At 44.5% G+C, this 18,437-nt stretch overlaps 2 long non-coding RNA genes across 2 annotated transcripts in view; one reads left to right on the top strand and one right to left on the bottom strand.

Annotated features, from left to right (window-relative positions):
• LOC115931745 (uncharacterized) overlaps positions 1 to 18,437 on the top strand; it is an 89,320-nt gene that overhangs the window by 11,835 nt on the left and 59,048 nt on the right. The gene's annotated exons all lie outside the window — the stretch shown is intronic.
• On the bottom strand, positions 1,067 to 7,143 carry LOC129527823 (uncharacterized). Its single transcript, XR_008672920.2, has 3 exons — positions 7,098 to 7,143; positions 6,910 to 6,994; positions 1,067 to 1,376 (listed from the first exon to the last, which is right to left on the bottom strand). It is a non-coding gene; the product is annotated as an uncharacterized lncRNA (long non-coding RNA).

The raw sequence follows: 18,437 nt of genomic DNA, 5'->3' as shown, positions 1-18,437 counted from the left end.
AATTATTCTAAAAATCCAAAAGGTAGAAGCTACTTGAATGTCCCTTGACAGATAAATAAGTAAATATGATATATACATACAATGAAATATGATTTTAAAAGGAAATCTTATCACATGCTGCAATGACAATAAACCTTTAGGGCATGATGTTAAGTGAAATGTGCCAGGAAACAAAGTGACAGTGATTGTGTGATTCCACTTATGAGATATCTTAAGTAGTCCAACTCACAGAAATGGAAAGTAAAATGTTAAGGGCTCAGGAGAGGGTAAAATGGGCAGTTGACGAATATGGGTATTGAGTTTTAGTTTTGCAATGGAAAAGCTCTAGAAGCCACATTGTTGCATAACAATGTGGATATATGTACTACTAATAAATTATGCAATTACAAATGTATAGACTGGTAAATTTTGTTGTGTTTTATTACAGTTAAAATATTGTAAAGTGATACATAAAAGAGATACCGAGTTACAAACTTTTTGGAAAATTACCTTCAAATTATAAATGTGTTTTCCTCACACAAAGAAAATATAGATTTGTTCAATAAATACGTGGGTAAATTAAGACTACTTATATGACTACTGTCCTGAACAAGACAAAACAACTTTTGACACCAGCCAAGAAGAGAAATATGCAAGATAATTAAGAAGAAATGGACTATATTTATAGAGGCAAACAAACACACGATTTTATTGGTGGTAGATATGGCTGACTCATATTTTGATTAAACATCACATTGACTTAACATATACATAGAGTTGCAGATTTACATCCAAAATCATAATACGTAGGTAAAACCAAACTCACAAAACACGAATGTCAAGGAACTTACCAAAAAAAAAATAGTAATATGAAATTTCAAAAAAGAATGAGAGAAACAACCAAAAAACTCCCATATAAAACATAGATTTACAACGAAGAAATAATCCTCCTAGATAACTACAATCTTCAGCTGTGACTGTGCATCCGTGGTGAGCAGGGATTTTGAATCAAGACTGCGTTAGGAAGAGGCTCAAGGGGGCAGACAGTGCCACCTCCAGAGAAGCCACTGCTCCTACTCCTGCCTCTGCTGCTACTGCCGCCACCGTCCTCTGCTCCTGCAGCCCCCACTGGGCGCCCGATTCTTTCTTGGAGTGCGGAGGTCCTGTTCCTTCAGGAACGACAGACAGCTTTTCTCCCCGTCTCCTCATTTGCTCAGCCGGCAGGTGCAGGACTGGAGATCTGAGGTGGTCCTGCGTCTCGAGGAGCGGGGCGCCGGACTGTGAGAAGGAGGAGGCAAGCTATGGGGAGAATGGGTGACAGGAATGCCAGGCTCATGAGGCCGGCGGCCGCGGCCCAGGCAGTGCTGGCTGCTGCCTGGGCCGGATGGTAAGAGATACTGTGGAAGGAAAATAAAATAAAATAAAATAAGTAATAATAAAGTTTAAAATAATAAACCTAACATAGGTAATAGTTAACATTCAGCATAGGTTACTTAGAAGTTATACATAGGCTAAGAAATTTCAGCAGTCCATTCCAGCATTGCTAACAAGTTGCAGCTGCGAGCTTATCTCAATCTTCCATGCTTATTGCCTGCCTCCAGACCCCCGCATATTTCTGTAATTGGTGTTTTCCGTTACCCCAGCTCTGTTCAGCTTCAAAGTTGACTGGACAAAATAACTAAATTGTAAGTTCTCTCCGAGTTGTCACGGGTTGGATAATTTACTGTCTTTGTCTGAAACCTGTAACCTGCCTTGTTTTCCCGCCTCAAACGGCACTTAAGCAAGCCTGCTTTCTTTGCAGGGGTCGGCAGCCATTTTGGGCATGAGCCTGCTGTTGGCTCAGGTGCCTTAATTAAATAAAGTTCTCTTTGGTCTCCAAAGGTCTCTTCGTGTTCCTTGGCTGGAGTTTTACTACAACAGTACCAGAAGTCGCCACCATCCCCATCCTTGGCCCCCTAGCCGGCATTCATACATCCTGTGTTCAACAAACAAAAGCGGCAGCGGGAGCTGCTGCTCCGGGAGGGGGAGTGGCCTGGCAGGGGGCACACAGCTGCTACCTGCTGCGAGGCGAGTTGGTCTGCAGCCTGGGCCTTTGTGCAGGACACATCGCCGCCCTTGTCCCGCTTGCTCCCCCGCCTGCCGTGCAACATGCTCAGGTGCCAGATCTCGGGCATTCCTGGCAAGCGTACTGTGGCGGGGAGGCAGCAGGGAGGAGGGGTTTGCCAGGAGCCCTGAACAGAGGTTCTTGGCATGGAGAAGAGACAGAGGTGGCTGACTGGTTCCAGTTTTAGGTGGGTAGGGGGAGGGGACGGCAAACCCCATGGGACTTTGTTTTTTTCAAGGAGACTTCAGTTCACTTCTTATCTGTTCTCCACCCGCGTAAGCCTCTGAGAACAGAGGAGATGGGGCTGTTTTAAATTGGCCTGGCCGTAATGGTCTGGACCCTTGCCGCAGGGCAGATCTCATTTGGGGGCTCTTTGAAGCCTGGAGGCTCACGCCTGTCCATCCCAGGTGTCTTCAATATAGGGTCAAGTTAGGCCTGGCTGGCAATGATGCTGGGATGCAGGACGATCTGGCCAGATCTTCGCCTGTTACAGGATATTTTAGCCTTCAGCACCCTGCACCATTTCCCTCGCCTGCCTCACCTGCAGAAGCCCCCGTGAGCCTCAGTGTTGCTAGGGCCCAGACCCTGGATGCCTCTCTGTTAGGGTCCCACTTTACCCCACCTAAATGCACCAGGCCCTTACTCTGCCTTTCCCCTTTTCCCAGAACATGCCCCATTCAACTCCAACAGGACATGTCTGGACCACGTGCAACCCTCTTCAGTGTTAGAACAGAGAAAATAATGTATTTTTCACTGAACATGTAACTGATTTAACATATAAGGAGATCAGCTTTATGTGTAGATATGCATGTAAATATACATAAAATTTCTAACGTTGTGGGAAAATTAACATCTTTACACTTTGTTCAGTGATTTTATAGTTTTCTCTCTCTTACTCACTTGCTTTTTTTTTTTTTTTTTTTTGAGACAGAGTCTTGCTCTGTTGCCCAAGCTGGAGTACAGTGGCAAAATATCAACACACTGCAGCCTCTGCCTCCTGGGTTCAGAAGATTCTCAGGCTTCAGCCACCCGAATAGCTGGAATTACCGGCATGAGTAACCATGCCCAGCTGTTTTTTGTGTTTTTAGTGGAGACGGGGTTTCGACATGTTGCCCAGGCTGGTCTTGAACTCCTGGCCTCAACTGATTTGCCCACCTTGGTCTCACAAAATGCTGGGATTACTGGCGTGAGCCTCTATGCCTGGCCTACTTGTCACTATCTCTATGTTTATTTGTTCAATAGGAAAATTCTCCGTGAAGACTCCTCAGCATGATGAAGATAAGCTTGCACAATCAGTCATTGATAGATGCTTAGTGGAAAAACTTCCAATTCCCATTTACAGCTCTCAGAGCTAGGATTAAAAACTCCTGGTCATAACCTCATGTGATGAGAAGTTATAGCATGCCCTCATTTTCTACATATCCACGTGCATTTACAATTAACTTTCAAACTTGCTAGAAGGGAAAGAAGTGGGAATGTGTCCCCCTTAGAGCTACTTTCCTCCCCTTGCTGGGTTTCCAGTTTGTGCATTGTCCAGATGGCCCAGGAGCTTATGATCAAAGTGAAGAGGTCCTGTTTGTCATGAGAATGCTGCTTTGCTGCATCAGGATTCAGTGAAACTGTTCACCGCCTGGAGCCCATGTGGACTCCAGAGGCAGGACGAAGCTCAGAAACCATCACTGAGGTTAGGAAGTGAGCACCAAAGTTGAGGACTGCCCACAGGAGAGGGCCAAAATGCTCCCTTTGGATTTCCAAGTGGTTGCTTCTTGCATCAGTCTTGCTTCTGACCACAATGTGTTCCTGGTCCCTTCTTCCTGGCATTTTGCTGTTTGTGTCCAAGGGAAAGAGTCCTGGACGGCAGTGCTGAGAAGGATGCCTGCCTGCTAAAGCTGATCCCCTGGTGAGCTCTGCAGCCTGTTAAGCAGAGCCTGAAATTCTTTCTCACTGAGTGGTGATTCAGATCACGGAGGGCCCTGTTGTGGATCTGCATTCCAAAAAGATTGTGCCTTTTCCTGAAACTCTGGGACTTATAGAAGATCATGCAGATGACTGGTGTGGTTGCTCCAGCAGATAGATGGCTCTTTCATGGCTTGTGCCTGTTTCTGCCACAGGTAGACCTATGTGCATGGGCTACTAAGGTGCTCCTGCTCCAGGTTGCCATTGAATCATGGCATCCTGGGACCCGTTGCCTAAGCTCCACCACTTCTGAAGGTGGGATGTGTCCTGTTGACCCAGACTCTAAAATTGTGGCTAAGGATGACCAGGCTGTGGCCGTCCCTTTAAGGCAGAACTTCCAGGCCAGTGTCTTATTTTTCTTGTCATCCTAAAGTTTTCCTTTCGACTGAGGCCAGAAACAAGTCTGTGTATGGGAGACCCTCCCTCCTAGAGTTGGTACCATTGACATATGACTCCTAAGTGCCAGAAGAGGTTGAGAGAACTCTCCCATCTGCACAGCCAGGGTGCTATGTGCATCATGACCCTTGGTGCCTGGCTCACACAGCCTGCAGAGGGATCCAAAAAATCACAGGTTGTGGGAGGTGAAGGAAGAGCTGGTACAAATGACAGGTGGCTGCTGACAGAATAGGAGGCAGGAAGAAGATGAGACCTTCCTGGGGTAGTGCACATGTTTTGTTCCAGCCAAACAGTCAGATGAGGTCTTGGTCTTGGACCCGCTGCCAGGGAATTCACAAGCCCACTTCTGCTGTGGCCTGGGAGCTGAGGTCTTTGGTTCTGAAACCAAATGTAAATTTTGGACTCTGAAATGCCTGTCTGTTTAGCCAGTTTCTCTATAATGGTGATTCCAGGAAAGGAATTCTCTTGGAAAATGTTGAGGGTCCTTCTCAAAGGCTTTAATGAGTACACTGGTGTGTGATTGAGTGATGGATGTCCTTTCCTCCTGCCTTCTTATTTGACTTGCACAATAAATATTAACTATGGCAGTTATGGTCATATCATTCTTTACAACACAAGAAACTTCAAGTCATTCATTGATGACACCAAAGCCTCATTCTCCTACATTAAACATTCTCCTACATTAAACTTCTTGAATCTTCTGTGCCAACTGTCTAGAAAACCTAAACACATGAAATACTACAAATTAGAAATAAATACCTCAATAGGCACCAATTATAAAAGCAAATCCAAGAAGGAACAGAGTATATGAATACACATATAATAAGTAAAGAGATTCAATTAATTAAAAATCTTCACAAAAAGAGAAGCCCAGAGCCACGTGGCTTAACTGGTAAATTCTACTAAACATTTAATGAAGAATTAATGCCAACTCTTTACAAGGCCTTCCAGAAAATATGGGACAGTTATTGAGAACACTTCCCAATTTGTTCTGTGAGGTCAGTATTACCCTGATACTAAAGCCAGAAAAAAGCATCAGAAGTAAATATCAGTATGGATGAATTTCCCTGATGAATACACACAGAGAAATCCTCAAAAAAGCGAAATGAATCAAGAATATATCAAAATGAATGTACACCATGACCAAATGGAATTATTTTACAGATGCAATATTGATCTATCCGATAATCAATCAGTGCCTTACACAAAGTAATAGGATAAAGGAAATTAACAGAAAGAGCCTTTCAACAGACACAGGGAGCATTTGACCAATCCAATATTCATTCACAATCTCCCTGGAAAGGAAGGGTACAAGCAAACTTCCTAAATCTGCTAAAGAGCATCAGTGAAAAACTTACACCTAACGCCATAATAGTAAAATACTGGTTGTTGTGTCTTGACATTTTAGAACAAGGCAAAAATGTTAACATCCAAAGAAATTACGTGAGAGAGAAAAACAAAATCATCAATGTGGGAAAATAAGATGTTAGAATTGTCTATCATTGCAGAGGACATAAGTGAATATAAAAGTTTATTAAAAAAACTCATTAAAACCCACTAAAACCAATACATGAGTTCAGCAAGGTCACAAGATACAAAATCAATATGCAAAGTTCAATTGTACTTTTATGTACTAACAATGATCAACCTGAAAATAAAATTAAAAAAAAATCCATTTGTGTATGTATGAAAAAGAAAGAAATATTTAGGAGTAGATTTAATGAAGTACAATTTTACAGTAAAAAGAAATCTTTGTTAAAAAATTTTAAAACACTGAAAAAAATAGGCATCAATGTTTATTTAGTTAATGTTATTCCATTATCCAGTGTATCCATTTAAACTCCACACAATAAAACAAAATATATTTTAGCATTATTTTAGTGTAATAAATACAGGTTTGTAGAAAACTCATAAAAGGAACTAATTCTACATGTCCAGAATAGCCCATCCTAATTTTTCTATTTTACATCTATTGTAAATCAAACCGATTTTGTTCCATATTTTATAGCGGAACGTAAGATAAAATCCAAATTGTTAAATATGTGAGATTGATTATAAGCCCACCAAGGAGGTTTTTACTCAGTGTGGGAATTCAGAGAGCATGAAGTTGCAAAGACAGAAGCAAATGTTTTTGAATGAATTATGAGGGACAATACTCACAGGAGTGCTTCGCACTTTCATCAACTGACTCATGTCATCTCACTTTAGGAGAAACTGCCTCTAATTTTAGACATTGGTTCGTAGCAAATGCTAAATGAACCAGCACCAAGTTTATATCCAGGAGAACTGCTTACTCTAGAGGATTTTGTCTCCTGGATAATGACATGATTCTGTCTTTCATAGGCTACTCCAAAACTTCTATAATGATGGTAGAGTTTAGTGAAGTGGAGCATCGGCCTGCCATCCCCATGCTCCTGACAAGCAGCAGCAGCTAACCTAAGCACAGTCACATAGGGCATGCCATTGACACCCACCTTGCTGTTGTTCACCTCCACATACTAAGTTGCCATACACTTTGCAGTGGAATTTCACCTTACTACATCTGGTTGGTCAGCAGTCCTGCAGGTAGAAAGAGTTGGTCGGGAGGGCACATTGAGAGAATAGATGGGAGCTCAGAGGCTGCCTAGCTCCCTGCACCCTGCCCACAGGCCACAGTCCTCACCCAGCTGTCCAGCATGCATGTCTGCTGAAGGCTGCTGCACTTGTTCTTCGTCACAGAGGTGGGATGAAAGCAGTCTGAGGGCACCACACTCCATGATCAGAGTCTACTTCTGGTGCCATAGCTCCAGGTGGAAGGACATGTAAGCAAAAGACAGGTCCCACCTTCCACATCCAGCCCACACTCCCACCAACTTCCAGGCCCACCTCAATATCCTGATGTGCTGCTCTCCTTAGACCTCTTGCGGTTCTTCAGCCAGGAGATGGAGAGAGTGGGGTTGCTAGGAGCCAGGCAGTGAAAGTTGGTTGTGGTGGCCAGCATGGCTGGCAGTTTCCTGTCCATCCACTGGGGCAAAGTCCAGGAAGGGGTCTCTGCTGGTGGAAGCACACATGAAGGCCATAGCTGAGGCGAGGAACAGAGACCCATCTGACCAGACCCCCGATTCAAGATCACCCTGCCCACCCCGAGTCTCATGTTTTTCTCCTGTGTAGGGAGAGTGTTGACATTTCAAGGACATCTACTTGGGCTGAATGAGGCTCCCAGGAGCTTCAACACAATGTCCCCACCCAGTCATGCTCAGAGCTGGCAATGTGTGCCTTTCTATTCCCTCTGCTTCCCCCAAGTGGCTGCTCCTGCTGAGAGGTTGGGGTTCTTCATCCTGGCCTGAAAGCCTCAAAGAATAATGGAGTCTCGAGGGGATACCCCACCTGCACAGGGAGGCACATGGGGAGGGCCCACCAGGAAGGAGGCCCAGCAGGTAGCCCAGCTAAGTCAGTGAGTCAGGACAGGCATTGGGAGCAGTTTACCAGGAGAAGAAACCCAGCCCCTTGCAGAGCTGGGAGCCTCAGAAGCAGCTGAGAAGCCTTGGTCCACAAGCCTCTGAGCCCATAAGCCACCCCCTGCAGAGCTTCAGGGCCTGGCGGGCACTGGTGAGGATGGCGTCCTGGAGGCTTCGTCTCTTTTTTATCCTGACTTCCAGGGCTGTCACCATTCCCCCTCTCACACCTCAGCTAGTTTTTCTAATTTCTGGGTGCCGGGGTGGGGCTGCCTTCCTGCCTGGACTTGTGGGTAGGCTGAACTGCCTTACCCCCAGGAGAGAGTCAGCAGGGGCCCAGGAAAGAGAAAGGAGGCAGCCGCTTCCCCACGGTGACCTCCTTGCCATTCACGTGCAGCGACAGGCCCACCTTTCGGTGGAGGATGCTGAAGCACAGCCGGGAGCTGTGTAGAGAGACACTGCGAAGAGGCACCAATCACAACTCTGAGCTGTCCTCTGGGATTCCAGGGGTGGGAGATGGGGACCCACTGGTGATTAAGACAGCTCAGCAAACTGTGGCACAGGATGTTCCCAGGACTGGGAGACAACAGTGACTCAATGCTGCTCACTTCTAGACTGTGCCTTCTTAAAGTGGCTCTTCAGTTACCCCCAGAGCTTGAGCCCACACCATCCTGGGATGGCTGGGTAGGCAGAGGTGAGCAGGGACTCAGGGGGAGTGCACAAGGGTGTGTGGGCAGGGGCAGAGGCTGTTGAGGCAGGTGAGGGGAAATTTTCATCCTTTCCTGTCTGCTCCTCCTGGGGTCTACTTTCCTCTCTTCCCTCTGCCTCTGGCTCCCTGGCTGGCTCCTCCTCACTTTCTTTCCTGCTCACTCCAGAGGTCTCAGGGGCTCAGCCCACCACCAGTGGTCCCCAAGTTGCAGCTGCCTCTCCCATGTCTATCCCATGAGGACCCTCATCTGCCTGAGCACATCTCTGGGCTCCTCTGAAACCAGAAGCCCCACCTTCCTGACAGACCCCTCCACAACTGGGCAGAGTTCACCTGCCACTGTTCCAGGCCAGAATGACTGGGAATTGTTCCGCTGCTGCTGTTTCACACCCACAGCCAATCCCCCACAAATGCTGTTGGCATCACTTTTACAACCCTCATGGCCACCCTGCCCTCCTGCTGGGCTGTAGCTTTTGTCCCCTCCATCCATCTGCCCCTCAGCAGCCACCTGAGCCCCCAAGCACTGCTGTGCTCACACCTACAGTAGCCACCTCACCCAGAGCCAACATCAAAGTCCCCACAGGCCAATCCTGGCCTCCTCACTGCTCCTGGAACCCCAGGACCCTGTGCCCCAATCTCCCCATCTGCAGCATGTGTGTCTCCTCTGACCCCCAGCCTGCCCCACAGAGCCCAAGACATCCAGAGCCATCTAATAGATATGTAATACATATCAATTACATAATAATTCATGATACATCATATTATATGCAAAGTATGATGTCATAATGTACTGTGATGCCATAATACATATGAATTATGATGTCATAATATATTGTGATGTCATAACACATACTGATGATGATGTCACAATATATTGTGACATGATAATGCTTATGAATTTTGATGTCATCATACATGTGCAGTATGATGTCATGATATATTGTGATGTCGTAGTATAAATTATGATGCCATAATATATTATGATGTCATGTTGTGTGTGCATTATGATGTCATAATATATTGTGATGTCATAATACATATGAATTATGATATCATAATATGTTGTAATGTCATAATATATTTATTTATCACATTAATGGTGTAATAACATAAACTTTGTCAGGTAATTTTACAAGAAAATTCAGTGAAATTTTATAACAATATTAACATATAAAGTAGCTTACAATCATGATGAAAAATGAAAGAGCAGCAGGAATCTCACATGGTAGGAGTTGAAACAGGAAAGATCAGGGAGGGATATGCTTCACTTTTAAGCCACCAGATCTCATGAGTACTCACTATGACAAGGACAGCACAGAGCCATGAGAAATCTATCCCCATGATTCAACCATCTACCACCATGCCCCACCTGTAACATTAGGGATTAAAATTCAATATGAGATTTGGAGGAGACATCTAAACTATATTATATGACCATTAGTGTGGGCGAAAGATCACCAAGGTGCCAAGGCAAGAGACTGAAACAAACTGTTTCAGTATAATAAAGAAAATTGTTAGAATAGAATAGTCATAATACAAATTAGATATAGAGATGATCATGGGCAATTATCCATCATTATTATAAACATTATTAATCATTAGATTTTAATATTACTCTTTATTGCATTGCTAATATAACCTAGGAATAACCGGCAGGTATAGGGTCAGGTGCTGAAGGGACATTGTGAGAAGTGACCTAGAAGGCAAGAGGTGAGCCTTCTCTCACGCCCCCATAAGGGCCGCTTGAGGGCTCCTTGGTCAAGTGGTAATGCCAGTGTCTGGGAAGACACTCATTACTTAGCAGACCATGAAAGGGAGTCTCCTTTCCTTGGAGGAGTCAGGGAACACTCTGCTACACCAGCTTCTTGTGAGAGGTTGGGTAAATTATCCAGGCTTTCCCACAGTCATCCAGAGGCCTAAACCCCTCCCTGTGGTGCTGTGCTTCAATGGTCACACTCCTTGTCCACTTTCATGTTCTCCCCATACTTCTGGTTCCTGTTTGAAGTCTGTAGTAGATAATGGTAGAAGGAAGTCTTAAAGTCTTTGTTCTTTCTTATAAGTGCATAGAAGAAAATGCTGACGTATGTTGCCTTCTCTCTGTCTGCTTCGGCTACCTAAGAGGGAAGGGCCCCCTGTCCTGTGATCACGTGACTTGCTTCACCTTGTCAATCACTTAGAAGATTCACCCTCCTTACGCTGCCCCCTTGTCTTGTATGCAATAAATATCAGTGCGTCCAGCTGTTCGGGGTCACTACTGGTCTCTGCGTCTTGGTGGTAGTGGTCCCCCGGGCCCAGCTGCTTTCTCTTTATGTCTTTGTCTTGTGTCTTTATTTCTTACAATCTCTCGTCTCTGCACACAGGGAGAACACCTGCTAAACCCCGTAGGGCTGGACACTACACATTAGAAAAACAGATGAGGCTGGATACGGTGGCTCACGCCTGTAATCCTAGCACTTTGGGAGGCGAAGGCGGGTGGATCACAAGGTCAAGAGATTGAGGCCATCCTGGCTAACACAGTGAAACATGGTCTCTACTAAAAATACAAAAAATTAGCCAGGCATAGTGGCACACACCTGGAGTCACAGATACTCGGGAGACTGAGGCAGGAGAATCACTTAAACCCAGGAAGCAAAGATGTAAGCTGCACTCCAGCCTGGGCAACAGAGCAACAGAGCAACAGAGCAACCAGCACTCCAGCCTTGGCAACAGAGCAAGACTCCGTCTCAAAAAGAAAAGAAAAGAAAAGAAAAACAGATGAAACATTCATGGTTTCTACAGATACTTTCATTCCAGAGTAAACGGATACACAATTGAATTCTGTGGTTAGAAGAGAAAAGGGAGGTGTACGGGGGACTTTGGCTGCATTTGTTCTACTTCCCTTATGCTGTTGTTGTGAGTTCTGATGTCACCACCTGAAGGGCTCTTCATAGACAGAAGAATTATGGCTATTGTTGTGATTATTCCTTTTTCTTTTACCTTAGTAAAAATAAATTTTTTAGCTTCTCATATAATTTTTTTAAAAACCCTAAGAGATTTAGTCAAATTCCTTGTTATTATATGGTATAAAAATTGACAGGGAAATGGCTAAAATATATTAAAATTACACAAACTCTAGGAGTCAAGTTTCTATTGGGCAGTATTAGGAAAGACAGAACTGGAAACACTCCACCATAATAGACATCGAAGGGGGCCAGCCCCTCCACACCTGTGGGTATTTCTTGTCAGGTGGGAGGAGAGACTAAGAAAAGAAATAAGACACTGAAACAAAGTATAGAGAAAGAACAGTGGACCCAGGGGACCGGTGCTCAGCATACAGAGGACTCGCACCAGCGCTGGCCTCTGAGTTCCCTCAGTATTTATTGATCATTATTTTTACTATGTTAGTGATGGGAGTGTAGCAGGGCAACAGGTGGGGAAAGGTCAGCAGGGATTTCCCTGTCTCACCCTGTCTAAAATCTCCTCACTAACCTGGTGATCTCTCTGGCCTTCGCTGTTCATGGCCACCACCTCACCTGAAGCAAGGCTGGTGATCATCCACTCCTCCCTCCCCTTCTCCAGGCTAACCTCAGGTCTTCTCTGCTCCACTGCCATGTTCCCAGGCCAATCCTCTTGCCTATTCACCCACATCAGCGGCCAGACTGTTCCTCAACACACCAGGCATGTTCCCGACCTAGGGGCTTTGCAGCACCTGTTCCTACTGCCTAAAGTGTTTCCCCTAGAAATCTGCATGGCTACCACCCCCAACTTTACTCAGCTTTTCACTCAAATGTTGCCTTCCAAATGAGGCCTCTGTGACCCATGCCCACACTGCCTCTGCCCTGGCACTCCCAATGCCCTTGGCCTACAGGATTCATCATCTTCTAAAAGAATATATAACTTGCTGGCCTGTTGGCTTATTTACTCAGCATTACTGTCTTCAGTCATGAATGTACTCCCCACCAGGGCTTACCTTGTTCCCCAACAGGTCCCAAACACTGACAGCCAGTGCCTGGCAAAGAGAAGCTGCTCTTTACTTTCCTGCTGAGTGTGTTGATCTACAGGAGATGAACAGGCTTCCTCTGGTATTCCAATGACCAGCTCTGTCCCAACCAACACATCCCCTGCACTTCCCGCAAAAAGCACAGTGACATTTCAATAGGACTATATTTGAAATAGTTTATGAATGAAAAGAAAGAACTATTAAAAGGAAAATGATGCAGCACCACAGATGTGAGTAGATCGTCCAGCTGCTTTTCCTACAGAATAAATACTAGATTCTCTCGGGAACGCTCACAGTGCTCTGTCACCTGGATGCAGTCCCATCTCCTCTCCCTTGACCCAGCCTTGCCCAGCCCACACTGCACTGTATATCCAGTCCACCAAACTTCTCTTCCTTCTCCGAGGGTATGGGTATTCTCGCTTCTATGCTGGCTCGTGGTTTTGTTAGTTTCACTGCTGCCTTAGTCATGTGGGGGAATTCCTGACCAATTCATCCTTCTTTTTAATCCCTCAATCCTGATTAGGTAACTTTTCCTCTATCACTTTCAACATTACATTATCAGCTGCAATAGAAGACCCTACACTTCTGACTTGTGGACTCCTGAGGGCAAGGTCTGTGATTATTCCACATGTGTATGGACAACACCTCTGCAGAGGGCCTGGCAGCTGCTAGATGCTCAATAAACCTCTGCCGAAGGCAGCTGCTAAAAGAAAAAAGAAAATCTTACTACGGAAAGTAAAAGATGATCCTCAGGCAAGAAACAAAAAAGTGCGACGGAAGCTCTGTTTCTATCTCTTCAGGGCCGTGCTTCATTATTATTTCCTCATTCTCCAATTCCTCACAAAGCTCTATTTTATAAATGTTTGCAGAGCTTTAAGTTAATCCTAACATTTACTCTCCAGCCCTCAATCTTTAATGACTCCTTCTCTAAAAAAAAAAAAAAGGCAGAAAAAGTAAAGATTTATATAAGTTCAAAAGAAACTTAAAAATCCAGACAAAGACTTATCATCAGCCACGTACAGAATGTGAGTGGATTCTTGCCTAAAAAGCTAGCTCTAGCTGCAAATTTCCTATATTCTCCCAGTGCCACGGGACGGTGACGAGAGGTCTCCCACTCCATGGGGCTCTGCCCACCTCTGCTCACCCACTCCACACCTCCCACCACACTTTTCTAGTGCTTGAAGGAAGTGAAGACAGTAGCCTTTAACATGTTCCATTACAGCAACTGCTTTGGTGTAGTGACTTACAAGGAAGCCTGCAAAGGAGGCATTTAAGAACTGGTTTTATAAGTTCATAGAATAGTTAAGAATCTGAATAATTTTCTTATTCCTTGTATTTGTACTTAGATGTGGCTCCCAAGATAAAGTCACATTGTCTCCTTTATTTTCTTGTTCTTTTTATGCTAAAAAACATTTAGAATATTATATCAACAAAACACACAGACACAAACCCCTTTCCAATTCTCTCAACCAAAACAAATATACAATCATGATAGAAAGTTAGTACGTGAAAGTAGAAGGCTACACTCTTAGGTGATATTAACATCACTCCTGAAACTAATTCTTAGTATTTCAGTTTTCCCATGAGGGAAATGATATGCTATATTCCATAATTTGCAAGCTTTTAATTTTCACAAAGCATCAAGAAGGCAGGCCATAAATAACCCTTCAGCAAACATTTATGAACCATTTACTCAGGCCAGGCACTGTGCTGAGTTTGGGAACAGAAAGATAAATGAGGCGCAAACTTTGTCATTGAGGAACCCATGATATATCTGGGTCTCATAGATGCAAAGCAATAATAACATTAAAATCTGTTTACTGCACAATCAGAAGTATAGGCATATGGTACGCAGAGAAAAAGGACTTTAGCAAGTATGTGTATATATGCTCTGGGAGCCTGGGGCCTCCAGAAAGAGGTGGCATTAAGCTGAGTTTCACTGGATAGGTTGGGAGGAAGGGCTCACAGAGGATACACGGCCTGCAAAGGCACAACATAGTCCCACTTTTAAGAAGAAAAACTGATAACTCACATTTATTTCTCCTACTTAAAAAAGTCATATGGAAATCACTAAAGCAATATAAAATTAAGAAAAATATCAATAGCAGCTCCAGGAAACACAAAAGGGAACACCCAACAAAGGAAAACTAAAGAACTTTTTTGAACACTATAAAGCATGTATGATTGGATCACACAAAAATAATCCATGCTTAGTTAGCATCAACACAACACAGAGGCAGTAACCTTATACGAAGGCACCTTACAAACCCCTAAAAACCTGCAAGCCGTAAGCAGCAACCTGGCTGTACACCACAGCCAGGGAGAAATGGGGCAGCAGAAACTGAGGGGCCACCATGGCAATGCCTGGAGAACACGGCTCACCATGTAATTGGGAGGGTAGGTGTTGTGCCACAGATCGTTTACAGTGGGGTACAAGGGAGGACCACAGTGACAGAGAGGGAATGGGAAGACCAGTCTTGCACCACACCTCCAGGTCTACTCCCCTGCTAGCTACAGCTCTGACTGGACACAGGCTGCCTGTGACCCCAGCCCTAACCAGTGCACGGGCTCTACCAAAAAGAGTAAGGAAGAAGGAGCAGAAGATGGGAAGCAAACCAACACACTTAGGGATTCTATCAAAAACTCCAATAGAGAGTGGCTGTCCACAGTATTCCATCCCTGTGTTGTCTCAGAGAGAATATCAACAACAACAAAATCAACTCCATCCCCACTAACATTTCCATGGGTACCTGCGTAAGGTTTACTAGAGATCCTGCACTTAGGGAAATAAACACATGAAGCATTGAATCTTCCACCACTGCCCCCAGCTGCACTGTCAAATACTCTTTCTCCTAAGAAGAACCTTCAACCACATGCGGGCAGATCCAAGACATTCCTGGTTACTTTCTGACATCACCACTCTAATGCAAGCCAGTCCTATGGCTCAGGGCACGTGGCTTGGGAAGGGCCAGGCTCTCCACTGACTGGGAAGAGAAGCTGAACCTGGTTCTGGGAACACCTCCCTCTTTCTGGTCCTGCTTAACTGCCTGAGGTTACATTTCCTTCTTTTTGGTGATCTCTATTTCTTTGTTTAACAATGCCCAGCTGGGTCGCTAGGTGGCAAATAGACACACGCTAACTCAAGCATACTTTGCTGAAGTTGGATCTGCAAAAGCCTGGGGGTGGAAGGGAAGGCTGTACACTGCACAGTTCCCTGAGGGAGGGAGAAACATGGCTTTGGGATAGCCTCTTCTTCTTTTCTTTTCTTTCTTTCCTTCTTTTCTTCTTCTCCTTCTTCCTTCTCCTTCTCCTTCCTCCTTCCTCTTCTTCCTCCTTCCTCTTCCTTCCTCCTTCCTCTTTCTCCTTCTTCTATAACTTTGGTACCAAGGGACAGCCTCTTCTCACACACTGCCTGCCCTCAACAACTGCTTCAAGCACAGCCAACAACACCACAGCTTACAGTGTCCAGCTGCTGGGGTTTCCTCACTGGGAGTGCATCTTCTGGGTAGTGTACCTTTTTAAGAGACAGGGGGTGGCTATTCCACTGCTGTCCTTTCTCTCCGCCCTGCCATTTCTCTTCCCATTCTCTTCTCCCCTGCTTTAGTAGACTACCTGTATTAGAACTAAGCTCATGTAACAGTGATAGAAAAGCTAGAGAAGTTTAAATAAGATGAAGGTTTATTTCTCTTTCACTTACATAAGTCTGCTGGTAGACAGAAAGGGCTAGTGTAGTATCCTAACAATTACTAGGGACGTTATTTTTTTCTATATATTTCTCCATTCCCTGCATCACATGGCTTCCAACTCTTGGTACAAAATGGTTGGCAGAATTCCTGCCATCACATGCACCTTCCCATCAAGAGGATTCTTTCCCTTCTACTTTATGGATTCTTCTAAGAAGCTGCACACATCATTTCTACCTAAAAGTGATTTCTTAGAAGGGGGTCACATGACCACACCTAGGTATAAGGGGAGCTAAAAAATGTAGTTCTTCATGTCTGAGGACATGTACTCAGACAAAAACTGAGAATTCCACTACTCAGAAGAGAAAAACAGAAACTGACAGAAAACCAACAGTGTTTTCCATACTACCTAAACAGATTTCCAACTAAGGAGTAAGATCCTAGTCTTTTTTTGTTTTTAAAGCACCATCGAATTTTCCAAGTAAGTCTTCTGCTGCCCACCTCACTTAGCTTGGTGAGAGGAGGGAACGGCCATGGTATTTCCTAGTGGGCTGATGATTCTCAGCCCCCTCCTTCTACTCAATGTGGTCTGACAGCCAGGGAGAGGAAGGGATGGGGTAAAGAGGGAAGGTGCTGGCAGATAGCAAAGTTGGTTCTGATAACTGCTTCTTAAGACCTGAGGAAGGAATAGTCTCAGTTATTGATGGTTTTCTTGAGAAAGTGAAGACTGGCTGGGCACAGTGGCTCATGCCTATAATCACAGCACTTTGGGAGGCCAAGGTGGGCGAATCACGAGGTCAGGAGACGGAGACCATCCTGGCCAACATGGTGAAACACCATCTCTAGTAAAAATACAAAAATTAGCCAGGTGTGGTGGCACACGCCTGTGGTCCCAACTACTCAGGAGGCTGAGGTAGGAGATTTGTTTGAACCTGGGAGGTGGAGGCTGCAGTGAGCTGAGATCGCGCCACTGCACTCCAGCCTGGGAGACAGAGTGAGACTCTGTCTCAAAAAAAAAAAAAAATGTGAGGACTTCACATCTCTAAGACCTCTGCTTTGGACAGAAATCATCAGTGTCCAGAAAAGTCCTCCTCAACCCCTGTGGTGGCTTCCTAAAGGGGTCATGATTCTTGTCTGTTCCCAGGAAATACACCTGGAAGGGAAGGCCAACTTTTGGCCTGTGGACCCTAGTGAGGTTCATCTCCACTGGCCAATTTGGTGAGCAGAGACCCCTGGGAGACAGCAAACAGAGACTTCCACAAGTGCATCGAGGGGCACCTGCCAACTACCCACATTGATCAGTTTATACCTCTCTATAAAAACAAGCAGGCTATAAAGGATCAATGAACACTGGAAGAAGACCAAAAATGGGAGAGGAGCCAAGCTGAGTAGGCAGGGGAAACGGCCTTTCCTCTGTATCTTCTGGGAAATGCAAAGATACTGCCTCTCAGAGGCAGTACAAGAAGCCTATGAAGAAGGAAGAGCAAATGAGTACCAAGAAAGAGCTCCAGGAAATGAAAAACCAGTTACTTAGGGAAGCTACTCACTGGAGACCTTAGGCAAACAAATAAACATCGGGGAAGATCAAATCTTGATTTAGAAAATGATCTGAAAGTGACCTTCCAGAATGTAAAGGAAAAATAATGAAAGAACAAATGAGAAACATAAATGTCATATCCAGGAGTTATCATAGCTGTGAAAACAATTGAATGAAAGAGAAAGAATCATCAACCTAATGAAAAACTTTCAAGAGGATAAACAGCCCATGAAATACCAGATAAGAATATTGACAGATCATCTACGCACAAACTCCTGGTAGAGTTTCTAAATAAAATAATGAAAAGAAAGTCACTATGAGCTCCCTAGTAAGAAATAAGGAAAGGAAGGAAAAGGAGGGAAGAAAAGAAGAGGAAGAAAGGGATAGGGAAGGCAATTCTAAATGCTAAAAAGTATAGAGCAATAATTACACAAATCTGAGGAAAAGGATTATAACCCCAGAATGGAAACAAAATATTAAACAGTCAGCCCTTCGTATCCATAGGTTCAGCAGCTGCAGATCCAATCAACCACAATTCAAAATATTCAGAAAAAAATTTTAATAATAATACAAGAATAAAAAGTATTACTTTTTAAAAATACAGTGTACCAATTATTTACATAGCATTTATAATGTATTAGGTATTATAAGGTATCTAAGACA

This window comes from Gorilla gorilla, chromosome 18, assembly GCF_029281585.2.
Source record: "Gorilla gorilla gorilla isolate KB3781 chromosome 18, NHGRI_mGorGor1-v2.1_pri, whole genome shotgun sequence".
NCBI lineage: Eukaryota > Metazoa > Chordata > Mammalia > Primates > Hominidae > Gorilla > Gorilla gorilla.
The sequence above is the reverse complement of the archived record's forward strand: the minus strand, read 5'-3'. Positions and strand labels throughout refer to the sequence as shown.